Source organism: Lepisosteus oculatus, chromosome 14 (genome assembly GCF_040954835.1).
Source record: "Lepisosteus oculatus isolate fLepOcu1 chromosome 14, fLepOcu1.hap2, whole genome shotgun sequence".
Taxonomy (NCBI): domain Eukaryota; kingdom Metazoa; phylum Chordata; class Actinopteri; order Semionotiformes; family Lepisosteidae; genus Lepisosteus; species Lepisosteus oculatus.
Genome location: NC_090709.1, coordinates 6,970,584 through 6,984,587, shown reverse-complemented (window position 1 = coordinate 6,984,587; position 14,004 = coordinate 6,970,584). Strand labels below are relative to the sequence as shown.

Genomic DNA, 14,004 nt, shown 5'->3' with positions numbered 1-14,004 from the left:
AAGACCTTACTCAGGTGAGAACTCTCTCTTGTGGCTTCCTTGATAGTTATATTTCCATGACACCCCGCTCGCTTGCTCATTCCCCTGTTCACACGTGCAGTGCGGCTTGTCCGTCTGTTTATTTGTCAGCTTTGGCGAGACACGGGTGCTTGTGTATTAGCGTGAGCGTTTTTTATTCTGATCAGGAACAGTTTTACAAGTCCGCAAAGGATCGAGGAAAGGTTTATCGCCAGCTGAAAAGAGACACAGCGCTTCGGCTGTGGAGACTTGTTCGGCTGGCGTTCGGAGAGTCGCGTTTTTCAGAATTGTATTGAGATCGTTTTCCACAGAGCTCAGATGTCAAAGCACAGCAGCAGCTCTCCACAGCGATCCTCTATAGCGCCCTTTCTCCCGCAGCTCCGTCCTCATTGGAAGGAAGCAAGAGTGAAAGGCTGAAGTGAAATAGAGCGGGGACGAAGGCAGTGAAGAGAGAGAACGTGGGAAGAAGAGAAAAACGCAAGGGAAAAAAAGCAGCGTCGTAAAAGAGGTGACGGAGCTGTCCTCTCAATAAGAAGGGTGCCAGCGAGCTTTGCTCTCGCTTACGGCCACACCCCCTTGAGTACGCCTGATCTCGTCTGATCTTGGAAGCTAGACAGGGATGGGCCTGGTTAGTACTTGGATGGGAGACCGCCTGGGAATACCAGGTGCTGTAAGCTTTTAAGCGCAGGAGGCGCCCTATCCCCGCTCGCTCGCTCATTCCCCTGTTCACACGTGCAGTGCGGCTTGTCCGTCTATTTATTTGTCAGCTTTGGCGAGACACGGGTGCTTGTGTATTAGCGTGAGCGTTTTTTATTCTGATCAGGAACAGTTTTACAAGTCCGCAAAGGATCGAGGAAAGGTTTATCGCCAGCTGAAAAGAGACACAGCGCTTCGGCTGTGGAGACTTTATTAATAAGGCCCCTCAGTAGTTGAGATCTCTGTTATACCCATCTAGAAACATGCAATCAGCATGTTATTGCTGAAGCAATAGTCACAACATTATTCCACACCTGGGTGAGAGGCGGGTTATGATGACAGTCAAGCTTTCTACACCTTATACTGAGCGCAGAAATGGACCAAGCGGACATCTCACGAGCAGATCCCTCCGCGTATAAGAAAGGCAACTTGTCTCAGCAAAAATACCACGGATTCACATCCAAAATATGATAAAAAGGCAAAAACCCCACACTTGGAATGCAAACGTACCCTGAAAAGGAAACACGGTTTTAAAACGAACTTGATTTTCCCCTGGAGAAACCTTTTTATGGACACACATCGCATCTATTACACATGTAGAACTAAATATAAAGATAAAACTTAATATAAGAAGTCATGACATATCACACATGACGAAGTCTGGTCCAGAATAAACAGTTTACACTGACCCACCTTTATTTACCCTGGTCACTCACTTCTATTAACTGTTTAACTGGGTAACAAATTAAAATTTGTTTCAATTTGGGATCTACACCTGGGAGCCCTGAAATGTTGGCCAGAGGGGAGAAGCTGATATTCAGACGTGAGAATATATTAAAAAAAAGGATCTGATGTTGTTTTTCACCTGTCTAATCAAAGCTTGTTCAATAATTATGATTATAGGACACACGAGTTTATAATCATACTCATTCCACTTTTTAACCCCGTATATATGCACAATATGAAACGTATATACACTAAATCTCACGTGTGACTCCCATAATATACATTTCTTTACGAAAATTAGGAACACTTACTACAATTATCAACCCCCCATGACGAGGCAATATTTCATACCTTTCTTTGTGGGTTCAAAGTTCTGTCCTGTCGTCTCACACGTAATGTTTTGGTAGTTATCTCAATTTTCCTTTGCAATTATCTCCAAGATCATCATCAACTTTTTGTAAAACGCTATGCACAACTGATATTTAAAGAAAGTCCTGTACCAAAACGTCTTCGTAGGGAAAGTCGCTACACGGTTACTCAGAAAATCCATTCACCGCCTTTAAAAAAAAAGTTTCGTTTTTTATTGTGGTTCACTGACATTTCTGTCACAATTCTGAGGGACCCCAAATAAAATTCACTTGCCGGTATAAAGACGCCGGCGAGGATAAGACAGGTATCGAGCCACCTGCGTATCTAGCGGACGTTTAAAATAAAAAAAATGGCGTGTAATGTTGCGAAGGGCTACTGTTTTTTTTATAGTTTGTCGATTGTAAGGGACGTGGGTCGCGACAGAAATACTGGACGGGGTGGGAAAAGGTTTATTGATGGTTTATTGTACCGCAACGGTCACAATTGACTCACCAGCAAAGATGGCGCCGAGGCCACATCGACTCCCTCCCGCCCTGCCTCGCACCGAAGCTCGAGCTGCAGAGCACGACGCCAAACCGCCGGTCCACGGGCGCGGGCGCCGGACATAGATGTCATAAACCCTTCCGAGGCGCAGGAATTATAGATCACTGTAGTTTCTTCTGGACCCGGGTTAGGGACAGTGTGCCCTCCGTGAGAGCCAGTGTCTCATGGGTGTCCAGGCTTGGTACCATCTGTCCATCACAGGACACACAGACACACACACTCACGCACCCTGGACAGGACACCAGTCCATCACAGGACCCCGTCTCTACTGTCACTCCAGTCAGGACAGGAGGCTCTTCTGTACACAGAGGGTGGTGGAGGTGGGGAACAAGCCGCCCAGCCCTGTGGTTGAAGCAGATACCCCGGCTTCTCTCCAGACACAGCTGGGTGAGCTCTTCCAGTCAGGACAGGGGGCTCTACTGTACACAGAGGGTGGCAGGGGTGTGGAACAACTCCTTTGTTCGGGGCCTTGGGGCATTCTTGTTGTGAAAGGCGCTATATAAAAAACTGAATTGAAATTGAATCTTACAGGTTTGGGTTTTTCGGAGATCTTGTCAGAGATCTTGTCTGACATGCCCGTTTCAAAAACGTAACGACACTCCTCACGTCCGAGCGCTGCCGGTCTGTGACGTAACGTATGCTTACACAACCATGACGGTTTCATCATGGACAGCACGAAAGCCCGAAAAGTGGTTGACGTTTTAATTTGGCAACGCCACGGTGGATCCCAGTTTTTTTTTTTTATTTTGGAGGCCAAAGAGGACAAAAAAGGAAACGTCCGGAGGTGGATCGATGGTCATCTCTGCGGTTGTTCTGATGTTCTGGAAAAAACAAAACAAAAAAAAAAACGGCTCGCTTGCCCGGTCGTGTAGTGTTTCCACACCCCACGCAAATCAACTTCTCTTTGCCCCCGGGGGCTCGTCGCCCACCACACCCCTCTCACGTGATAGGGGCTTCCCCCGGCTGTGACGTACTTACCCCACCCCCTTCGGCCAACGTCATACCGAAGGTCGCGCTTCGGTCCGCGGCGATGTTGACGGACTGTCTTGTAGCGTGAGAAGGGTTTAAATTTCGACTTAAGGAGTTGGCCATCGTTATATTTCGCGAGGTATAATACGGGGGGGGGAAAGAACATTTATATTTATCAACCTATTAGTAATACTGGGTGGATGTCATGTTCCCCAAAGTTCAGTGCCTCTCTCTAATAAAGTAGAAACGCGACATTAAACTCCGTTCGAAACGGGAGAAATCACCAGGACACGATCCAACTGACGGCCGGAAAAGAAAAAAAGAACTCCTATTCCCATTTGTAATGACCCCGTCGTGTTTTTCCCGGTGTGCGCTTCTCTTTCAGAGACCGTTTCTCTCTGGTGTTGTTTTGCTGTTGGAATAAATGCCGAGGTGACCCTTCTGTGTGGAGTCTGCGTGTTCTCTCCAGCCGGTTGTTTCCTCCACCGCAGGGGCTGGTCAAACCGGGGTCTCCCAATCGACACAGAAGTGTGTGTTGTTTTGGGTGGTGGGGGGGGTGCATCGGGGATACTGCGCCCCGAGGGGGTGGCCTCTCACCTTACTCCGGATGAAGGGAGAAGACCTGTACCTTCACGAGTCCGGGTTGTGAAAACTTCTTCTGGCAGTTCAAAACGTTTCGAAGGGACTACAGCGCTACCCTGTGTTCCATTTCTATCGTGTATTATTATACAGTCATAAGTATCTGTACTGATCACAGAGTCCCCCTCTCACTGCCAGGACAGGAGCCCAGTGCAGCACGAATAATAATAATAATTAATAAGTCTGGACCCTCCCCTCAGAGCTCTTCCCAGGTCAGGGTGATCCCCTCCAGCCCCCACCTGGATGATGCTCCAGTCCGCTCAGCACACAGCAGCTCTCAGTGGGGAGGAGAGCAGAGGGATGGAGCCAGTTCAGAGAGGGGGGTGATAAGGAGGCCATGATGGGTCAAGACCAGGGGGGGAATCAGGCCAGGACACTGGGGTAACACCCCTACTCTTCTCCAGAGACACCCCGGGATTGTTAATGAGCACAGAGAATCAGGACCTCGGTTTGACGTCTCATCCGAAGGACAGCGCCTGTTTACAGTCCAGTGTCCCCCTTCACTAAACTGGGGCATCAGGACCCACACAGACCGCAGGGTGAGAGCGCCCCCTGCTGGCCCCACTCACACCTCTCCCATCAGCAACCCTGGGGGGGGGGGGGAGGGAAAAAACCAAAAGCTAAACAATTTTTTTTTTAAAAAAATTTATTGATGCTTTACAAAAGTCCAGTCCAGTCCAGTCTGGTGTCCCTCAGCTCCAGTCCAATCCAGTTTGGTGTCCCTCAGCTCCAGTCCAGTCCAGTCTGGGGCCCCTCAGCTCCAGTCCAGTCCAGTCTGGTGTCCCTCAGCTCCAGTCCAGTCCAGTCTGGGGTCCCTCAGCTCCAATCCAGTCTGATGTCCCTCAGCTCCAGTCCAGTCCAGTCTGGGGCCCCTCAGCTCCAGTGCAGTCCAGACTGGGGTCCCTCAGCTTCGGTCCAGCACAGTCTCGGGTCCCTCAGGTTTGGTCCAGCACAGACTGGGGTCCCTCAGCTTCGGTCCAGCACAGTCTGGGGTCCCTCAGCTTCAGTCCAGTCCAGACTGGGGCCCCTCAGCTCCAGTCCAGTCCAGTCTGGGGCACCTCAGCTCCAGTCCAGTCCAGTCTGGTGTCCCTCAGCTTCGGTCCAGCACAGACTGGGGTCCCTCAGCTTCGGTACAGCACAGTCTGGTGTCCCTCAGCTTCGGTCCAGCACAGTCTGTTGTCCCTCAGCTTCGGCGCAGGGGTTTGGTTCAGTGAAATTAGCACCCCCCCCCCGACCCCAAAATCAAAGAAAGACCAACATCCACCCCCCTCTAGCGCCCAAGGGCGTAAATTTCGGGCCACGCCATGTCCAAAAAACACGGGTTCCCCCCCCCCCCCCCGTCCTGCGGGGAAAAGAAACGCCATTTTCTTTTCCGAGCGCTGCGTGGGACCTCACGACCCACCCCCCCCCCAAAAAAAACCGGGCTTCGCAGACGAGGAAAACCAGGCACGTCGACCTCTCTACAACACCACCCGGCTGTTTCTGTTTCAAACCGTGGGAAAAAAATAAATAAAATTTCACCCCTCACCGACCGCCGCCCAAAAAAACACAACTTCACGCTACAGAAACGGCCTGTGTGAGGGGGGGCACGGGAAAAAAATAAAACCTGCGTGTTTTCGGCAGAGTAAGCTCAGCGGGGAAACTCCCTGAATCTCGGGGTTGCTTCTTGAACCCCGAAAACGACCTTTTATCTCTCTCTCGTTTTCTTGGTGTCTGGGACGTTCACGAACTCCGCCGCGTCGGTGCGATTCCCAGCGGGACGTGAACATAACCCCCCCCCGTGGGGCCGAGAGGACCACCACCCGCAGGGCTGAGCTTTTACTGCCGTGTCCCGCTTTCACTCTGGCGATGAAGGAGGGAATCAAGGAGGAGAATTAATATTGTGATCCACCAGTCCATCACAGGACACACACACACCCTAGACAGGACACCAGTCCATCACAGTACACACACACACCCTGGACAGGACACCAGTCCATCACAGGACACACACACACCCTGGACAGGACACCAGTACTTCACAGGATACCAGTCCATCACAGCCAGTGTCTCATGGGTGTCCAGGCTGGGTACCATCTGTCCATCACAGGACACACAGACACACACACTCACACACCCTGGACAGGACACCAGTCCATCACAGGACACACACACATATTATATTTCGCGAGGTATAATACGGGGGGAAAAAAACATTTATATTTATCAACCTACTAGTAATACTGGGTGGATGTCACGTTCCCCAAAGTTCAGTGCCTCTCTCTAATAAAGTAGAAACGCGACATTAAACTCCATTTGAAACGGGAGAAATCACCAGGACACGATACACCTTGCTCCGGACGATGGGAGAAGACCTGTACCTTCACGAGTCCGGGTTGTGAAAACTTCTTCTGGCAGTTCAAAACGTTTCGAAGGGACTACAGCGCTACCCTGTTTTCCATTTGTATCGTGTATTATTAGACAGTCATAAGTGTCTGTACTGATCACAGAGTCCCCCTCTCACTGCCAGGACAGGAGCCCAGTGCAGCACGAATAATAATAATAATTAATAAGTCTGGACTCTCCACTCAGAGCTCTTCCCAGGTCAGGGGGATCCCCTCCAGCCCCCCCAGTGTGCAGCCCCCACCTGGATGATGCTCCAGTCTGCTCAGCACACAGCAGCTCTCATTGGGGAGGAGAGCAGAGGGATGGAGCCAGTTCAGAGAGGGGGGGTGATAAGGAGGCCATGATGGGTAAAGACCAGGGGGGGAATCAGGCCAGGACACTGGGGTAACACCCCTTCTCTTCTCCAGAGACACCCCGGGATTGTAAATGAGCACAGAGAGTCAGGACCTCGGTTTGACGTCTCATCCAAAGGACGGCGCCTGTGTCCCCCGTCACTATACTGGGGCATCAGGACCCACACAGACCGCAGGGTGAGAGCGCCCCCTGCTGGCCCCACTAACACCTCTCCCAGCAGCAACCTTAGTTTTTCCCATGAGTCTCCCCTCCAGGTACTGACCAGGCTCCCACCTGCTGGGCTCCAGTGGGGAGGGGGCTGCCAGCTGGGAGCTGCAGGGTGAGATGGCTGCTGGGCAAACGATGGCTAAAGAGCTTCCTAGGACACCCTGGACTTCGTGGTCGACTTCCTTCTCTTCAGACGGAGGTGGCTTGAAATCTGTCTCGTTTCAAGGAGTATTGGACACGATGCCCCCCTGCTATATCCCCGCCAACTGGTGGCACGCCGACAACGAGGGCTCTCGGCCTCAATCCGTCAACCACAAACTCTCCGGGATGAAAGAGAAGGACAGACTCTGTTCGTTCGTTTCGGTGGGGGGGGTGGAGGGAAAAAACCAAAAGCTAAACAGATTTAAAAAAAAAAAAATTTATTGATGCTTAACAAAAGAACAAAAATTACAATACAGATTAATGTCAAGGGTTTATTTAGTGACCCCCCCCCCCATCTTACGATCATCACAGGACCTTAAAATAATACTTAATGATACAAGGTCATGCAGACGATCTGAGGACTCAGGTGGAGATAATGTGAAAGTTTTCCACAGTCCAGTCTGGGGTCCCTTAGCTTTAGTCCAGACTGGGGTCTGGGGTCCCTCAGCTTCAGTCCAGACTGGGGTCCGGGGTCCCTCAGCTTCAGTCCAGTCCAGTCTGGGACCCCTCAGCTTCTGTCCAGTACAGAATGGGTCCCCTCAGCTTCAGTCCAGTCTGGGGCCCCTCAGCTTCAGTCCAGTATGAGACCCCTCAGCTTCAGTCCAGTCCAGTCTGGTGTCCCTCAGCTCCAGTCCAGTCCAGTCTGGGGCCCCTCAGCTCCAGTCCAGTCCAGTCTGGGGCCCCTCAGCTCCAGTCCAGTCTGGTGTCCCTCAGCTCCAGTGCAGTCCAGACTGGGGTCCCTCAGCTTCGGTCCAGCACAGACTGGAGTCCCTCAGCTTCGGTCCAGTCCAGTCTGGGGCCCCTCAGCTCCGGTCCAGTCCAGTCTGGGGTCCCTCAGCTTCAGTCCAGCACAGTCTGGGGTCCCTCAGCTTCAGTCCAGCACAGAATGGGGTCCCTCAGCTTCGGTCCAGCACAGTCTGGGGTCCCTCAGCTTCGGTCCAGCACAGACTGGGGTCCCTCAGCTTCGGTCCAGCACAGTCTGGGGTCCCTCAGCTTCAGTCCAGACTGGTGTCCCTCAGCTCCAGTCCAGTCCAGTCTGGTGTCCCTCAGCTCCGGTCCAGTGCAGTCTGGGGTCTCTCAGCTTCGGTCCAGCACAGTCTGGTGTGCTTCTGAAGCAGAGACAGGAGAGTCACGTTAAGAGTCGGACTGGACACTCCAGGACATGAACACTGCACTGAGAGAGAGAGAGGGGTTCATACAGACACACTGACTGGACACTCCAGTACATGAACACTGCACTGAGAGAGAGAGAGAGAGAGGGGTTCACACAGACACACTGACTGGACACTCCAGTACATGAACACTGCACTGAGAGAGAGGGGTTCATACAGACACACTGACTGGACACTCCAGTACATGAACACTGCACTGAGAGAGAGGGTTTCATACAGATACACTGACTGGACACTCCAGTACATGAACACTGCACTGAGAGAGAGAGGGGTTCATACAGACACACTGACTGGACACTGACTGGACACTGGACAGGAGTAAAGAGAGGATCAGAGCATTACCCACCTTCTTTTTCTTCTGTCTCACAGGAGGTGGTGATTGGACCTCCTCCAGCTGGAGTCCGAGGAGGGAGAGAGGGGGCAGGAGAGGGACAGCACAGGGAGAGGAAGAGGGAGACAGGTGAGTCAAGTGTCCCAAGAGCACAGAGACTCTGCTGAGATCACACTCGCGGTGAGTGAGCCTGGGTGTAGCCCACTAATACTGACCCACTGGACACCACAGGACAGAGATGAGGAGGAGTAGAGAGACACACTGCCTGGACACCACAGGACAGAGAGGAGGAGGAGAGAGACACACTGCCTGGACACCACAGGACAGAGAGGAGGAGGAGAGAGACATACTGACTGGACACCACAGGACAGAGAGGAGGAGGAGAGAGACACACTCACTGGACACCACAGGACAGAGAGGAGGAGGAGAGAGACACACTGAGGACAGAGAGGAGGAGGAGAGAGACACTGACAGACAGGGCTGAAAGAGAGAGAGACACTGAGACCCAGGGACAGACAAGACGGCGAAATTCCACCACAGACAGGACAGGAGGCAGGGTGGGACCAGCACTGACCTCCTTCCTCTCTCCTGCCGGAGGAGCTGTCTCCACCTCCTCTTCCTCCTGCAAGTCAAGAGACAGGCTGAGTGAGAGACGGGCTGGTGGGACATCGGCGAACAGAGCTGAAGGCAGAGAGCCGGGGAGACAGGCCCAGCTGGGACAACGCAGGACAGACAGAGTGACAGACAGAAAGGAAGGAGAGAGAGAGACAAAGATGAAGGCACAGAAAGACAGCGGGCAAAGAGAAAGATTGAGATTGAGGGACAAACAAACCGAGAGAGAGAGAGGAAGGAGAGAGAGAGAGACAGAGATCGAGGGACAGACAGACTGACAGACGGGGCTGAAAGAGAGAGACAGAGAGGCAGGGACAGACAGACAGCAGGGTGAGAGAGAGACAGAGATCGAGGGACAATAATTTGGTTTCGAAATTTATTCTGAAAATATACAATCATTCACTCCTGAAAAATATCGGGTTCAAATTATACATTATGTACAATATTGTAATCAACATATGGCTAATCATCAAAAATAAAAAAAAAAACTGTACTGGGGGACACAGCTGGCTGTGCTGTTCTTGACAGAACACACTGAGGTCCAGTTTCCACCTCCTGCAGGATCAAACAGCACCTCCACTGGCTCTCCAGTGAACAGAGGGACAGACAGAGAGGCTTCAGGCTGCAGGGTGACAGTGTCTCTGTGAGCTGAAAGACAATCAGGACAGAGGATGATAGAAGAACACACTCTGTCAAGAATATAGAGCCCTCTAGTGACCCTACTGTAGACCTGCTTACCACCCACAGTGACGATCACAGTGCTGATACTGCTTCCCTCAAGGTCCCTCACTGTGTAGTTGCCCTGATCAGCTGGAGTGAGGGAGCGGAGTGTCAGAGAGCTGTTCTGCACTGACACTCACTGTTCGTACCTGGGGCCAGGGAGCCCTGCGCTGCTCAGTAAGACTATACGAGATTGGACAGATCCTGCAGGATCAAACAGCACCTCCACTGGACCAGCAGTGTGGAGGGAGAGAGACAGAGAGGCACCAGGCTGCAGGCTATGGACTTCTGAGTGAGCTGAAAAGGTACAGGTAGAAACATGTTGAATATTTAGTTTTACAACAATACCTTGAGTTTGGACTGCGATCAGCTTCATTTTGTATTTCAGCTGTGAAAATGCAATTTCAAAAATGCACGCCCCAGTCATGTTAGGTTCAAGTTACAGTTGCATCACAACTCAATACATTTGCAATTCACTTCAAATGTTGTTTTTGTTTGATCCAGTCTGTCATCACCTAAAGGAGATACTTACTTTTAACACCTTTTATTTCTTCTGGGAGGTTAACTGGCTTCTGAGATAATTGTTCCTGGTGTTTGTGTTGTGTATGCCTTGCAATGGAGGGGTGAGAAGTAATGGACTTATTACATTATAATGAATAATAATTGCTTACACTTATATAGTGCTTTTCTGGACACTCCACTCAAAGCGCTTTGCAGGACATCGGGACTCCCCTCCACCACCACCAATGTGCAGCATCCACCTGGATGATGCGACGGCAGCCATAGTGCACCAGTAACGCTCCCCACACACCAGCTATCAGTGGGGAGGAGAGCAGAGTAATGAAGCCAATTCATAAATGGGGGTTATTAGGAGGCCATGATTGGTAAGGGTCAATGGGAAATTTGGCCAGGACACTGGGGTAAAACCCCTACTCTTTTCGAGAAACACCCTGGGATTTTTAATGACCACAGAGAGTCAGGACCTCGGTTTTACGTCTCATCCGAAGGACGGCGCCAGTTTACAGTCCAGTGTCCCCATCACTAGACTGGGGCATTAGGACCCACACAGACCGCAGGGTGAGCACCCCCTGCTGGCCCCATTAACACCTCTTCCAGCAGCCACCTTAGTTATTATTGTCGAGAAGGAAAGAATATTAGGAACATGAAAAGGCTGAATGTCTTAAATGCATTTTTTATACTGAAACAGAGAGGCACACACACGTTATTACAAACACACACCCGCATAGAGACGTCCTCAAGCGGCTTGTTCACAATTATGGGCTCCAACAGGAACAAAAAACGCCAGCCTGACAACTCGAGCATTCAAACCAAGAGCCCAACATGTACTCACGTTGGCAGCCTGTGCAGAAAAGCATAAAGAACCACAAGCCTTCTCTTTTGGGAGGAAAAGCACACAGTCCCTCTCTCACACTCCTGATTTCCTTAAATAGCTCATTCTTCATCTCTGGCTCCTACATACAGTAAAGCAGCGCTCAGTCTGCTTTGAATAAGCCATAAATCCAAGATTTGTTTTATCTGTTCCTCTTGTCTAGGCCTAGAGCTGCTTTTCATAAAAGAGCTGTTTGCATAAATAGCTAGGGTTACAGCTGAAGACACCAGCTTCATCCCCCAGTGTGTTATACGTCGGGAGCAAGAGAAGAGGGCCAGGCCGTGCCTTTTCATAGATTTTTCTTCTGAAAAGTCGGGTTCTCGGAGGCAGATTTAGCCCCTCATGCAGTGTAGAGAGATAGACACGCCCGCGCGCACAGTTAGAGCTGCACCCTCACACAGAGTCAGACCCGCACAGACACGTCCTCTTGTTTAAACAAATACACAAACCTGACGGCGCTCACAATGATCCAGACACACACACACACACACACACACACACACACACGTGACATCAGCAGTCACTCTCGCACACTGGACCCCAGCTCAGTCCTCACCTCCAGCTCCTGCGAACCGCTTCGAACAAACTGTATTAAGAAAATTAGGTTGCGTTCCGGTAGCAGGCCATCCTGGGCACCAGTGTGAGTTACACACTCATTTGTAAAAGCCCTTCCGCATCGTCGGGCATGCTTCACAGTTCTGGACCTGGGGTGTGGGTGCTGTCTGTGTGGAGTTTGCATGTTCTCTCCCTTGTCTGTGGGGGTTTCCTCCAGGTGCTCCAGTTTCCACCCACAGTCCAGGGACAGGCTGCCACTTTCACTGGGCAGTGCACCGTCGCCGTGGCAGCATGGTGGGTCGGATCTGATTTCAGTCTTTATTTCCTTTTTTAGAGATCCTGTAACCAGGACCTGTTCACTGCCACGACGGACAGGGAAGCACGTCATCACTGGACATCCTCTTACCTCCTGTGGCAAAGGGCAGCTGATGAAGCTTTGAGCTCGCCAGATCATGGCAATCGCCACTCCACCCTGATCCTGGCTCAGCACAGGGCACCTGGGTTCACTCCCTTCAGACTAAAGAGACTCAGTTCCTCCGGCCTGTCAGTGTGAGACACTCCCTTCAGACTAAAGAGACTCAGTTTCTTCAATCTGTCAGTGTGGGACGCCTACACCAGCTTCGAACGCCTGTACACAATACCGCGGACCGCCTGCCAGACCAAATTCTGGGCTTACAGCAAACCACCCATTACATACACCGGTGTCTTCCCCGGGCCAGAGGAATTCAGGAACTCACGTTTACTCCGTCATCTCAGGCGATTCTCGTCCTGGTCTGTCGGCACAGCCCAATTGCAAATGATCGGCTCCGCGTACAGAAGGAACGTGCGTTTGGTACAAGAGTGCACGAAGGCACCGGAAATACATTGGGAACAAATGACCGTCGCTCAAGACCTCTGTGAAGTACAGGAGCGTGCAAAACGAGGCTGTTTCTGCCCGGTCTCGAACCGGGGACCTCTCGCGTGTTAGGCGAACGTGATAGCCGCTACACTAAGGAAACCTGCAAGGACCGCTGCTGGTGTCTCGCTTGCGTTTCGGGCTGAGAAAGGGACGCGTCACTTTAGGCAGGGGGCGCTGGAGAGAGGAACAAAGGGCGCGATGAAACAAAATGCCGAAACCCGCGATCGAACCAGGGACCTTTAGATCTTCAGTCTAACGCTCTCCCAACTGAGCTATTTCGGCAGTACGGAGAGCCCACAGCCACCTGCTCCAGCCTTCCTGTGTTGCGGCATGAGCGCACCAAGAGGAGCGGGAGAGTGTTGCAGGAATGTCACTCAGAAGGAAAGGAACATGTGACCGGTCGCTCAAGACCTCTGTGAAGTACAGGAGCGTACAAAAGGAGGCTGTTCCCATCCGGTTTCGAACCGGGGATTTTTCGCGTGTGAGGCAAACGTGATAACCGCTGCACTACGGAAACGGTGAGAAAAGGGGCCCACCAGCAGTGAGTATTCAAGCTTATTGCATTACTGCTCCCAACCAGTTGATATCAATTTAATTCCTAAGGGTTATGTACTTGTTTTGAGTATCTCATGTAGAAGTTGTAAACAAGTTCAATTACGAAACGGTCTAAACGAATGATATACCGAACTTATGTCCTCTTGATATGTGTAACTCTTTGTAACTGAATGAATTCTGATAACCCTTACGATAAGATCTGTTAGGTTTGCATGCATATTCTATATATTAACAAATGTATCCTCGTGTATTAGTACCTGTGTGTGCATTGTTTGAGTTATGTCGCATGGTTGGATTCTAAGACCATTAAAATAATCAATTTTGTGATTTACTGCCACAAAAATAATTGTCCCAGTAAATGCCCAAACCCCTACAGAACTGGTGCTTCGTGAGAGAACACTACAACAGTGTGTGATATCCTGTCCCAGATTGAGGAGCAGACAGCGAGCCTGTCTCTTAATAATACTAATAATACAGTGTGTGATTCCCTGCCCCAGCCAGAGGAACAGACAGTGAGCCTGTCTCTCAATAATAATACAGTGTGTGATCTCCTGTCCCAGCCTGGGAAACAGTGAGTCAGCCTCTCAATAATTATAATACAGTGTGATCTACTGTCCCAGCCAGAGGAACACACAGTGAGCCTGTATCTAAATAATAATAATAC

At 50.9% G+C, this 14,004-nt stretch overlaps 1 non-coding gene and 1 pseudogene across 1 annotated transcript; one reads left to right on the top strand and one right to left on the bottom strand.

Annotated features, from left to right (window-relative positions):
- The first annotated feature begins 576 nt into the window (after positions 1-576).
- On the top strand, positions 577-695 carry LOC138218070 (5S ribosomal RNA; annotated as a pseudogene).
- A 12,299-nt stretch (positions 696-12,994) lies between these two features.
- On the bottom strand, positions 12,995-13,067 carry trnaf-gaa (transfer RNA phenylalanine (anticodon GAA)). Its single transcript has one exon. It is a non-coding gene; the product is annotated as a tRNA-Phe (tRNA).
- Positions 13,068-14,004: the final 937 nt, after the last annotated feature.